The sequence below is a fragment of the Oncorhynchus gorbuscha genome, unplaced genomic scaffold (assembly GCF_021184085.1).
Source record: "Oncorhynchus gorbuscha isolate QuinsamMale2020 ecotype Even-year unplaced genomic scaffold, OgorEven_v1.0 Un_scaffold_2135, whole genome shotgun sequence".
Lineage (NCBI taxonomy): Eukaryota > Metazoa > Chordata > Actinopteri > Salmoniformes > Salmonidae > Oncorhynchus > Oncorhynchus gorbuscha.
The window spans coordinates 75,404-87,929 of record NW_025746721.1 but is presented as its reverse complement, the minus strand read 5'-3'; the positions used below and the strand labels follow the sequence as shown (position 1 = coordinate 87,929).

The window sequence follows — 12,526 nt, the reverse complement described above, 5'->3', positions numbered from 1 at the left end:
CGTCACCTGCCACATTTTTAAAGCTGCCCTGAGAATGTAATATCCCTGATGAACTTGATTTGTTCTTTCTTTAAGGTTGAGTTTCAGTGTTATCAGTACTAGAGCTAAAGGAGTTCTAGGGATTTTAGATGCCAGTCCAGAGGCACTTTAAGGACAAACTCTGAGCATGTCTTTTATCAAGGAAAACAGACAGACTACACCTCTGTTTTACAGCTGTCTCTCAAAGTTCAACGAATGCAGAACCTAAGAGTTTAACAGGAAAGTCAGTCAGTGTTTCTTCAAGGTAGTTATATTTTGTTGGTATTCAGTACTGGTAAGTTATTTGCATGTTTAGCTTTTTGTTCTTGGTTCATTTCAGGTATCATGATTTGATCATTTGAGATATTCACAATTGCTAATGGAACGTGTTTAATGATAGAAACCTGTGAGAAATGTCTTGTCTTCCATCTCCAGCTGGAGGTTATTTTGCCATTGTGATTTTGGGGTGTGGTGTAGGAGTGATGAACAAATAAACAACAATTACTTAGAATTGTTGAGAAAGAATCAAATAATTAGATTTCACATCAGTATTTTAATCAAATTTATGACAATCATTATTTTGTAACAGACTACAAACTTAATCAAGCTCTTATTTACATATCCATTCTGTGGTTTTGATTAACAACAATCACAACTAAAGAAAAAGTCATTCTATACATTGAAATGATTGATCCACTTTTTAAATTGACCAAATATACCATTAGTTCTACAGTAGAACACATGTCTATTGCTCATTACAGTCAGGAGGTCCAAACAGCAGACAAATGGTTGTAATGTAGACTAGAGTTCAATCCACTAGGATCCAGCTCAACTGGGCTCTTTGCCTTTAACCAAACAGGTACTGAAAGAAGAAACGTCCTAATTTGAGACATTGATGAACAAATGTCCACAAAGTTAGGATTTGGCTCCGAGAGCACAGAGAAAGAGTTAGATTGAAGAGTTCCTTCACTTGTTATCAGGAGTCTCTAGCCATTCCAAATGCTCTCTCTCTCCATTTTGTCAGAGTGTCTTCACTTGCAGCAGGCTTTCTTCTTGACTGGCAGGACCTCCAGTAAGACAAATGTGTCTCTCACCCGATCCTCCTGCTCTTTCAGCACTCTGGACACACAGACAGATGCATTGACATGTCACACACTGTCCCCAAATTGACTCTGGAGAAAGAAGGATGTATTTGGAGATTTGAGTTCATCTGAAAGGATTAGCATCCATACAAAATTCCTATTCTAATTGATCAGAGGGGAGGTGGGAACATTAACATAGCTTATACCGGTCTTATACCTGTCCAATTCATTCAGATCTGGATACCTAGGGGCTGTCCCTCTCCCTCCCTTACCTGGCCAGGTGGATCATGGCCTCTGTCACGTTGTAGCCGGTGTATGCACTGACCTCATAGAATATCACACGGGTGTCCTACAGGGAGAAGAGACTCAGGTCACTGGTTGTCACTTAGCTAATGTTGTAGGATGTTCATTTGAGCCAAGTTGGAAAATAATCCTGCAGCAACAGGAAATGTTAATTATAATTAATGGACATTTTATTTTTGGGGGGTGCCAGCTACTGGTCCCCCAACACCACCACCATTAGCATGTGGTCTCCCATCCAGGGACTGACCAGGACCGACCCTGCTTAGCTACAGTCCACGATGGTATGCTGCTGGCAAGACAAACATTTTTATGTGGAAATTCAACTTTAGAAGATTTTATACCTTGAATATGCTACAAGTTTACATTTCCTGCTGTGCAAGACAATTCCTGCAACAGGATGGTCAAATTAAGATATGGCATCCATAGAGGACCTACAGATGGCAATAGTGACAGCTATGAGAGGTCTTGTCCATATTTATAGACAGTGAACAGATTTCCCCCACTCTGTGTTGGTCGTTCAGTTCTTGAGATAAGTGCTATAGAATGATACATACGAGTCCCTAAACAGAGAACTCACGTGGGCCAGAGTCTCTGCGTCTTTAAGTGGTACCTCCCTCTCAGACGTCGCGTCCATCTTGTTGCCCAGGAGCAGGATGGGAATGCCCACTCCCGCAGCCTCCTGGGAAAACAGAGGTCAATCAAAGGTCGGGCGTCTGCTTAAAACGTTCATATAAAAATAAACTGGAGAACAGACAATTATTTGTCATGTCCTGTCTGGCCAAAGGCCAAATGTGAGCTGACCTGGACGTTGATGAGCCAGGGTCGCACGGCCTTGAAGCTGTCCAGCAACGTGATGTCGTACATGACCACCACGCCGTCTGCCTTACGGAAGAACTGCTTGGTGATGCTGCGGTACCTGTAGCCAACAGAGAGAACAGTCACAACTGGACAAAATGGAACCCTGTTTATTTTGCCAAAGTGCCAAATGCCAACCTGAGAACGTTGCTTTGTTGTCATTTAAGTCACATTCTCAGACTATCATCCAGGCAAAAATAACACATCACATTCTTAGCTACTGTTATCTATTGGTGAGGTTTAGGCAATACTATTTTCACTGGTCCGTGGCCACTCACCTCTCCTGCCCAGCCGTGTCCCACAGCTGCATGGCTACCTGGGTGTTGTCCAACATTAGAGTCTTCACACTGTAGTCAATCCCTGTCAGGAATAGCACTCAGACTGGTTATTAGGTAAGAGGAATACACAGCAATAATATACCGTAACGTTACATCCTTTCATTAATGAACACTAGAGGGGGTAGTTGAGCTATTCATCAAGCTTCATGCTTTAGGTAATTGTCTTTCACAGTCAAAGCGGTGAAATCAAACAAGCTGTCCTAGAATGGAGAACCAAGGGGATTCAGAGGAGAATTAAATGGATTCGATGTGACATAATCTGCAGTGGTACAATGTGTACCGGGGGTTCATAGACTGGGAGTGTGACTTTACGAGCCCTTTCATGTGATGGGCTCGTAAATCTTCTGATAGTAACACACACACACACACGTAACACACACACACACACACACACACAGCCATTGCATTAACACAAAAAAGGTCCGTGACACCCGTGGTACACAGTAATGTGTTGTCGGCCCTCACCCACAGTAGCGGGGCTGGAGGGGTGGAAGCGGCCGTCACAGAAGGTGCGCAGCAGGGAAGTCTTGCCCACACTGGAGTTGCCCACCAGGACCACCTTAAACAGGCGGTCTGGGACGGGCACGGCCCTCTCCTTCACCCTCTGGAGGGACAGGCAGAGAAAGAGGTCAACAGAATGATATTTTCAATTGATTACATATTGAAGAGCTTTGGAAATGATGTTGATCGCTTAGATGAAGGGTTTTAGTTCTGATGCTTAACACAATGACAATAGATTTGATCTTATTTCTTTATTTAACTAAGTCAGTTAAGAACAAATTCTTATTGTCAATGATGGCCTAGGAACAGTGGGTTAACTGCCTGTTCAGGGGCAGAACGACAGATTTGTACCTTGTCAGCTCGGGATTTGAACTTGCAACCTTCCGGTTACTAGTCCAACGCTCTAACCACTAGGCTACCCTGCCGCCCCTGTCCTACGACAGCAGGGTCTTCAACCCCTTGCAGGGTTGGGGTCAACTTCATTCTAACTCAGTAATTCCAAAGTGAATTAAAATACAATACATGAATAGAGATTTGCTCACATTTTGGGTCTCCTTGCCGACGGGCTGTCCTCGAGGTGACGAGGGGATATTTCTGATTCTGCTGAAACTACCTCGGTGTTTGAAGGGGACACTGTCGTGACCGGGACAGGTAAAGGAACAGGGGCAACTAAGATACTACTCTCCAGATATTCCTTCCCTTGAGCCTCTTCCTCCTCCTCGTCTTCCTCACTGAGCTGGTGCAGCAGGGGCTGGGGCCCTCCATGAAGCAGGTGGGGAGGTGGTCCTCCTCGATGGAGATAACCCGACGGAGGGGCCACCCATCTGGGGGACCGTCCAGCCCATCGCCCCCAACCTCCGGCTTACTCTGGTACTCTGTATGCCTGTCCCTTTGGTTCTGGGTGGGGGCGAGGGTCTTCTCTGACTCGAACTTGGAGAGCCTCTCCTTCACCCCCTGCGCCTCCACCTCAACCACTTGGGTTGGAGACGAGGTGTTGGAGTCGTGGTAGCCGTTGGCCAGGCCGTAGTTGGTTTTCGGCGAACGTGGTGGACAAGCGGTGTCAACATGGTCCTCGCTAGATGAGGAGGGGGAGGAGACAAGAGAGATTTGAAGGTGTTCTACTGGCAGCGCATCAAGGAACTCATAGGAACCCCCCATTGTGGGTGAGGAGTGAGGCTCTTTGGAGACAAGAGGTAGAAACAGAGGATATCGGATGAAAACAATTTGTTTCCGAGTCCCATGTTGCCGAGGCACTTTCACGTTAGTCTCTCGTTACCAAGCATTATCATTAAATGGTAACTCAAAATGGTTCTGGGTGCTGCCATTACTGTCAAGAGCAGCGCAGAAGTCACTACATGTAAAATATATTGTTAGTATATTATATTGCAAATACACTCCTTACGCTGTAAAGTACCTTACATTAAATTGACTCATTTGGTGCCTTGGCCTCAAAAACACATTTGATTGCACATCCTGTTTCTCCTCTTTAATCCAATGTTGATTTAAATCCCGTTACTGACGGACATAAAATCAGTTTCCTTTCACACACGACAAGACTGGTTAATTATGTTCAGGGCACTTCTAAAGGAAATGACCTCACCTTTTAACCGGCTGCTGGCTGGTGTCCGCGAACAGATGGACCAAGCCGGCTCTCTGCTTCTGTTTGAGGGACTTCCTGGGGTTCTGTAGAGCAAAGAGAACACAACAGAATGGAATATCATAGAAACATTTTTGTTGTTGTCAATGTCCATATAATGTGGAAATAAATGTGCCTTTGGCTTGAATATGTCTTATCATTCAATATCGCCACAAAGGTAACAGTGAAAATATCATGAGTCGAGAACTCACCACAGCACAGTATATGTCTCGCTCATCTTTTAAATGTTTGTTCATCTCTCTGGATAGATATTGCAAGGAGGACAAAAACCGATAAGTTGTCAAATGAAATGTATAACATGCATGCTGTGTGTGTGTGTGTGTGTGTGTGTGTGTGTGTGTGTGTGTGTGTGTGTGTGTGTGTGTGTGTGTGTGTGTGTGTGTGTGTGTGTGTGTGTGTGTGTGTGTGTGTGTGTGTGTGTGTGTGTGTAACTTACCTGAGAAGGTCTAGTTGTTTCATCAGACTCTGTTTCTCTCTCTCTAGTCCCTCAGTGACTCGGTACATTTCCCTGAGCAGAGAGAGAGTCACCAAAGCTCACTGAACCACACCTGAACAGTAATCTAGTGAATGTTAGCTGTACTAGGAGAGACATGCCATAGCCACTGATGGAACGTTTGTGTGATGTCTAGGTGAGTGAGTGTGTTTGGTCATTACATCTAGTGGTAATATTAACCCACATCTCTCTCTCCTGGTGCAGGCGGGAAGCCTGGTCCTGCAGCATGGTCAGTTGTTCCTGGGCCAAGGACAGTTCCTGACAGGTGCTCTCCAGCTCTCTGCGCAGTTCCTCGTTGGTCATCTTCAGCTTGACATTCTCCACCCGGCTCTCCTGCTGCTCACTGCTCAGGTCGCGACACTGGAGATCCAACTGGGGGGGTCAAAGGGTAATATTGTTAGGGAGACATGTATTCTATTATAATCACAGCTTCTTTGTCTTTTACTTTGCTTTATCTGCACCGAAAACACAAAGACTGAAATCAAGAAGGGGGATTAGCCCCGCAGGAGACCAGAGGTGGCCAACCTTCCCCCTGGAGAGTTACAGGAGCCCTGGATGGTATCATTTCTGGAATGTTCCAAAAACTTCTTAAAGTACAAGGTTGACAACAAATAACACATACAAAAGTAACATGATCTATTCACCTAGCTAACTAGCTGTCCAAAAGGCATCAACTCACCATGTAGCTTATTCTTGTTTGTCGATAGACGACCAGAGTGAGGACAGACATTATCAGGAATAAACATGGGGAGTGAAAACTGAATTAAATAGCCCCTCCCTACCCGGTATCTTATTCTGCTGCTATACAACTTTGTATGCATTGTTTGTTGACAACCTTGTTATTTACTACATTTTTGAACAGATTCCTGTTGGAACGTTCCACAAATTATAGGAGGCACCTCAGTCACTCACCCTCCTCTGTTTCTGGAAGAGCTGCTCCAGCTCTCTCTCCTTACTGGACAGCTGGTGCTCCAGGTCGTGACTACGAGACTGGAGGCGCTCCGAGTCCTGGAGGAGAGAGGGGGACAGCACATTAGGATAGGAGAAATTAAACAGAAATACAGTACAACACAACCTTGTTGAGTCCATTGGGTGACTTGTTGAAGGGTATATAGAAGGTAGGGATCCAGCAGGTGTCTAGAGTTTGGTGTTAAGAGACACAGTCCAGGTCTGGGAGAGGGTCTCAAGTCATTTAAACTAACTAATCAACTATATGTACCTGGAGGAGCAGCCGGTCCTTCTCGCTTTTCATTTGTTGCTCCATTTCTTCATACAGACCGCGGATCTCACTGTCGTGTGTGGCTGCTTTCCTGCATGTATGGGGGAGAATGGATTTAATACAACTAAATAACTACTTAACCAGATGCTGTTTACAAGTGGTAGGTTTGAGAGTGATTATAGCTCATTCTGTTTATGTCATAGCCTCACAGGTGTGACTAATTGCCAATGTTAATTCATCAAGCCTTCTGATTGGACAACTGACTAATTAACAGAACAGTTGGCATGTATGTAAACCCTGTTTCTCTTTTAGGCAGCTGCCCATGGGAGGTGATGCAGTCCAGGGGTATGGTGGCGCCTGGGAGTAATGGAGGGAAGAATAATGCATGTCTCCCCGCCTGTGATTCGTGAATGTGTTAGTGGGCCAGAGATGAGCCATGCTGAAAAGGTGAACTTGTGAAACCATTCCTTAATTTATGAAATGTTTGAACATGTATTTTTGTTGTTTGTTTCTACTTCACTCTGCCTGCTCAACCCAGAGCCAAACAACTGGTCACATTACATTAGTCTACTGCAGTGATTTTCCATCTGTAAGCTACACAGACTGGTACATGCACGTACCAGCACACTGTCTGTGTAGATACAGATGGAAAAGCACGGCTCTTGGAATTTTGCGTTCCTTTAACATTCCGCCACCTTATTAAGCAACCAATTAGTGAGAGGACTGAAGTTGTCTTAAGTGGTACCACACAGTACCATGAGAACAATGCATTAGTATTACCAAACACACCGGGGACCACAGCCATACAAATACCTAGACAATGACTAGCTGGCTATCAAAGGTAGTATAGTGTACATTGTTTCAGGGGAGAAAATACATTCTCATCTGTCTACATGGCAGCCAATTCCTCAGGCTTGCAATCAATGGTCCTTTTTGAAAATATGATCTCTGAGCTTAGCGGTCTATTGAAAGAGATAATTGGGGCATTATGGTAAACCCACATAGAGCTCTGTGTCTACAGGCAGAAACAAAGGCTAGCTTTTTCAAACAAATTTGCATCCTGTAGCACAAACTCAAAAGTTCTGGGACACAAGTCCATGGAGAATATGAGAACCTCCTCCCAGCTGCCCACTGTATTGAGGCTAGGAAACACTGTCACCACTGATAAATCTAAGAGAATTGATCATTTCAATAAGCATTTTAACACAGCTGGCCATGCTTTCCACCTGGCTACCCCTATCCCAGTCAACTGCCCTACACCCCCCACAGCAACTCGCCCGAGTCTCCCCCATTTCTCCTCCCCCCAAATCCAGATAGCTGATGTTCTGAAAGAGCTGCAAAATCTGGACACCTACAAATCAGCCGGGCTAGAGAATCTGGCCCTGTGCAACTTGGTCCTGGACTTCCTGACAGGCCGCCCCAGGTGGTGAGGGTAGGTAACATCTCCACCCCGCTGATCCTCAACAATGGGGCCCCACAAGGGTGCGTTCTTAGCCCTTTCCTGTACTCCCTGTTCACCCACGACTGCGTGGCTATGCACACCTCCAACTCAATCATCAAGTTTGCAGACGACACTACAGTGGTAGGCTTGATTACCAACAATGACGAGACGGCCTACAGGGAGGAGATGAGGGCCCTGTGTGGTGTCAGGAAAATAACCTCACACTCAATGTCAACAAAACAAAGGAGATTATCGTGGACTTCAGGAAACAGCAGAGGGAGCAGCCCCGTATCCACATCGATGGGACAGTAGTGGAGAGGGTGGAAAGCTAAGGTCCTCGGCGTACACATCACGGACAAACTGAAATGGTCCACCCACACAGACAGCGTGGTGAAGAAGGCGCAGCAGCGCCTCTTCAACCTCAGGAGGCTGAAGAAATTTGGCTTTACACCAAAAACACAAACTTTTGCAGATGCACAATCGAGAGCATCCTGTCAGGCTGTATCACCGCCTGGTACGGCAACTGCTCCGCCCACAACCGTAAGGCTCTCCAGAGTGTAGTGAGCTCTGCACAACGCACGCTGGGGGCGAACTACCTGCCCTCCAGGACACCTACACCACCCGATGTCACAGGAAGGCCAAAAAGATCATCAAGGACCTCAACCACCCAAGCCACTACCTGTTCACCCCGCTATCATCCAGAAGGCGAGGTCAGTACAGGTGCCTCAAAGCAGGGACCGAGATACTGAAAAACAGCTTCTATCTCAAGGCCATCACACCATCACTAACATTGAGTGGCTGCTGCCAACATACTGACTCATCTCTAGCCACTTTAATAATAGAAAAATGTATGTAATAAATGTATCACTAGCCACTTTAATCAATGCCACTTTATTTAATGTTTACATACTCTACATTACTCATCTCATATGTATATACTGTACTCTATACCATCTACTGCATCTTGCATATGCTGTTCGGCCATCACTCATATATTTTTATGTACATCTTTTTCATTCCTGTGCACTTGTGTGTATAAGGTAGTTGTTGTGAAATTGTTAGGTTAGATTACTTGTTGGTTATCACTGCATGGTCAGAACTAGAAGCACAAGGATTTCGCTACACTCGCATTAACATCTGCTAACCATGTGTATGTGACAAATAAAATGTGATTTGATTTGACCCTCTCTTTCTAAAATGATCTGCCGAAATTGTTGCAACCCCTATTACTAGTCTGTTCAACCGCCCAACTGCTCTTAAATGCAAGTAAAACTAAATGCATGCTCTTCAACCGATCGCTGCCCACACCTGCCCGCCCGTCCAGCATCACTACTCTGGACGGTTATGACCTAGAATATGTGGACAACTACAAATACCTAGGTGTCTGGTTAGACTGTAAACTCTCCTTCCAGACCCACATTAAGCATCTCCAATCCAGAATTAAATCTAGGATCGGCTTCCTAGTTTGCAAGAAAGCATCCTTTGCTCATGCTGCCAAACACCCTCATAAAACTGACTATCCTACCGATCCTCGACTTTGGCGATGTCATTTACAACACACCTCCAACACTTTACTCAACAAATTGGATGCAGTCTATCACAGTGCCATCGTTTTTTTTGTCACCAAAGCCCCATATACTACCCACTACTGCGACCTGTATGCTCTCATTGGCTGGCCCTTGCTTCATACTGCGTGGCCCTCGCTCATACTCATCACCAAACCCACTGGCTCCAGGTCATCTACAAGTCTTTACTAGGTCTTTACTAGGTAAAGCCCTGCCTTATCTCAGTTCACTGGTCACCATAGCAGCACCCACCCGCAGCACGCGCTCCAGCAGGTATATCTCACTGGTCACCCCCAAAGCCAATTCCTTCTTTTGCCTTTCCTTCCAGTTCTCTGCTGCCAATGACTGAACAAACTGCAAAATCACTGAAGCTGGACACTCATCTCCCTCACTAACTTCAAGCACCAGCTGTCAGAGCAGCTCACAGATCATTGCACCTGTACATAGCCCATCTGTAAACAGCCCATCCAACTACCTCAATCCATACGGTATTAATTTGCTCCTTTGCACCCCAGTATCTCTACTTGCACATTCATCTTCACATCTATCACTCCAGTGTTTAATTGCTACATCGTAATTACCTCACCACTATGGCCTATTTTATTGACTTACCTCCCTTTTCTTACCTCAGTTGCACACACTGTATATAAACATTTTTTCTATTGTGTTATTGACTCTGTTTGTTTATTCCATGTGTAAATCTGTGTTGTAGTTTGTGTCGAACTGCTTTGCTTTATCTTGGCCAGGTCACAGTTGTAAATGAAAACTTGTTCTCAACTAGTCTACCTGGTTAAATAAAGGTGAAATATATTTATTTAAATATGAAAAAAACAGGTTCAATGAGTAATATGGAATTTATGTCTGGAGTAGTTGACTTGATAGAACCTCGCTGCATTCATTCACTGAAGGCCTGTATCAACCTTTTGAAGTTGTTAACTGCTTGCATGTAAAAGGACTACTTTCAATGGGATAGAATCCTGAATCAAACGTTATTCGTTCTACAATCTGGTACACAAACAGACCTCTACAGCAAAATAGACCATAGATCTAACACATGGGTTGGAACTGAACAAGCTATTGTCAGTTCTACGAATCAATGACTGCTGTTTGAACTGAATAATTACACTCTGATGAGCTGCAACCGAGAAGCCGAAGACATACTGGACGTGCATTTACAAATAGTATTGTGCTTTACATGGCTGTGGTTGCAATCCACTACACAGTCACAGTGAAGATATCACACATAATGATCACATAATCATGTCTAAATGCCAAAGGGACAGTTTCTCAGACACAGATCAAGTTTTGTCCTGGAATAAAAAGCACTTTCAAAAGAGATTCTCCCTTGGCAATGCTTTGTAGTCTGGGACTAGGCTTAATCTGTGTCTGGTAAACTGGCCCAGGGAGTAGCAGTGACAACAAAGAGAGGAGGTACTTGTGGTCTCCAACCTCTGGAGGGCGCTCTCCATCTCCCTCCTCTCCTCTTGGCCTCTTTGATCTGGAAGGTGACTCTGGCCAGGAATTCCTCAAAGTTCGACAGGAGGTGAGGCTCGTCCCTCCTCAGCTGGGCCCACAAGCTGCGCACCTCGCCTGGACTGGAGGAGGGGAGAGAGAAACAGACAGACAGAGGGTAAGAGTTCTGATAAAACTACAGGGACCGGTCACATTCAACTTACTGGTTGACCTCCACTATATCAGAAACCATTGGAATCACTGTAAAGACACAGGGTTCCAAAAGCATAGAGGGGTGGTGCCCAAACAGTTCTTTACACCATGAACCAGCTAATGCCATGACGGGCAAGTTGAAAGTTCAACCCCACACTTTCAGTGCCAAACAGTTCTGTACACCATGAACCAGCTAAAACCATGACGGGCAAGTTGAAAGTTCAACCCCACACTTTCAGTGCCAAACAGTTCTGTACACCATGAACCAGCTAATGCCATGACGGGCAAGTTGAAAGTTCAACCCCACACTTTCAGTGCCAAACAGTTCTTTACACCATGAACCAGCTAAAGCCATGACGGGCAAGTTGAAAGTTCAACCCCACACTTTCAGTGCCAAACAGTTCTGTACACCATGAACCAGCTAAAGCCATGACGGGCAAGTTGAAAGTTCAACCCCACACTTTCAGTGCCAAACAGTTCTTTACACCATGAACCAGCTAAAACCATGACGGGCAAGTTGAAAGTTCAACCCCACACTTTCAGTGCCAAACAGTTCTTTACACCATGAACCAGCTAAAACCATGACGGGCAAGTTGAAAGTTCAACCCCACACTTTCCAAGATGAGGCAACAACCCCAAACAAAGATATTTGGGGAACACACACAAGGTGCAATATTGTAATGTTGCATATGTAATATTGTATAGTAATAAAGTAGGTAATAATGTGAGGTGTGGTTAACTCCACCCACTCCTGGAACACGTTGCTGGCCCCTAGGCTCTCCAGCAGCATACAGAAGTGATTCTCCTCCTCATCCTCCCACCCTCCAGTCAACCTCTCATCCCATTTGCTCTGGTATAGGGCTTCTGAGGGCTTCCTAGAAGTGGGGAGGGTGGGTGCTGCGTCCTCGGGTACAGAGATCCTCCGGCCGTGCAGAAACTGACCTGGGGACAGAGCAGGAAGCATAAGCATCACCAGCAAAATGTCGTAACATCAGTTTGAATTACAAATCAGGGGTGTTTCAATTTTGAAAGTGCCCTGCACTCACAATTATCAAGTTTCTGATGGTTGTGAAAAGAGAACTCAAGTTTAAGTTTGTAAGGTCATTTTATACAGAGTACAACCTATCCTTACCTGGGTGAGCATCTACTCCCTGCCAGCTAGGAGATAAATGAATCTATACCTTATCTTTGTCACGTTTGAATGTGGTCCCTCACTCCATTGATCTCAAAACACAAGTTATTGAACCAATAGTAAACCATGAGACATACAGCAGATTGTCCCTTGGGGATGAATAAAGTCATATTGAATTGAAATTGAAATTGAATGTAGGGCGATAAAGAGAAAAATAGGGAACTCACTGAATCCTGATGAGAACACTTCGAGAGTGA

General features: G+C 45.0%; 1 pseudogene; it reads right to left on the bottom strand.

Annotated features, from left to right (window-relative positions):
* Positions 1 to 551: 551 nt before the first annotated feature.
* LOC124025029 lies at positions 552 to 12,526 on the bottom strand (annotated as a pseudogene).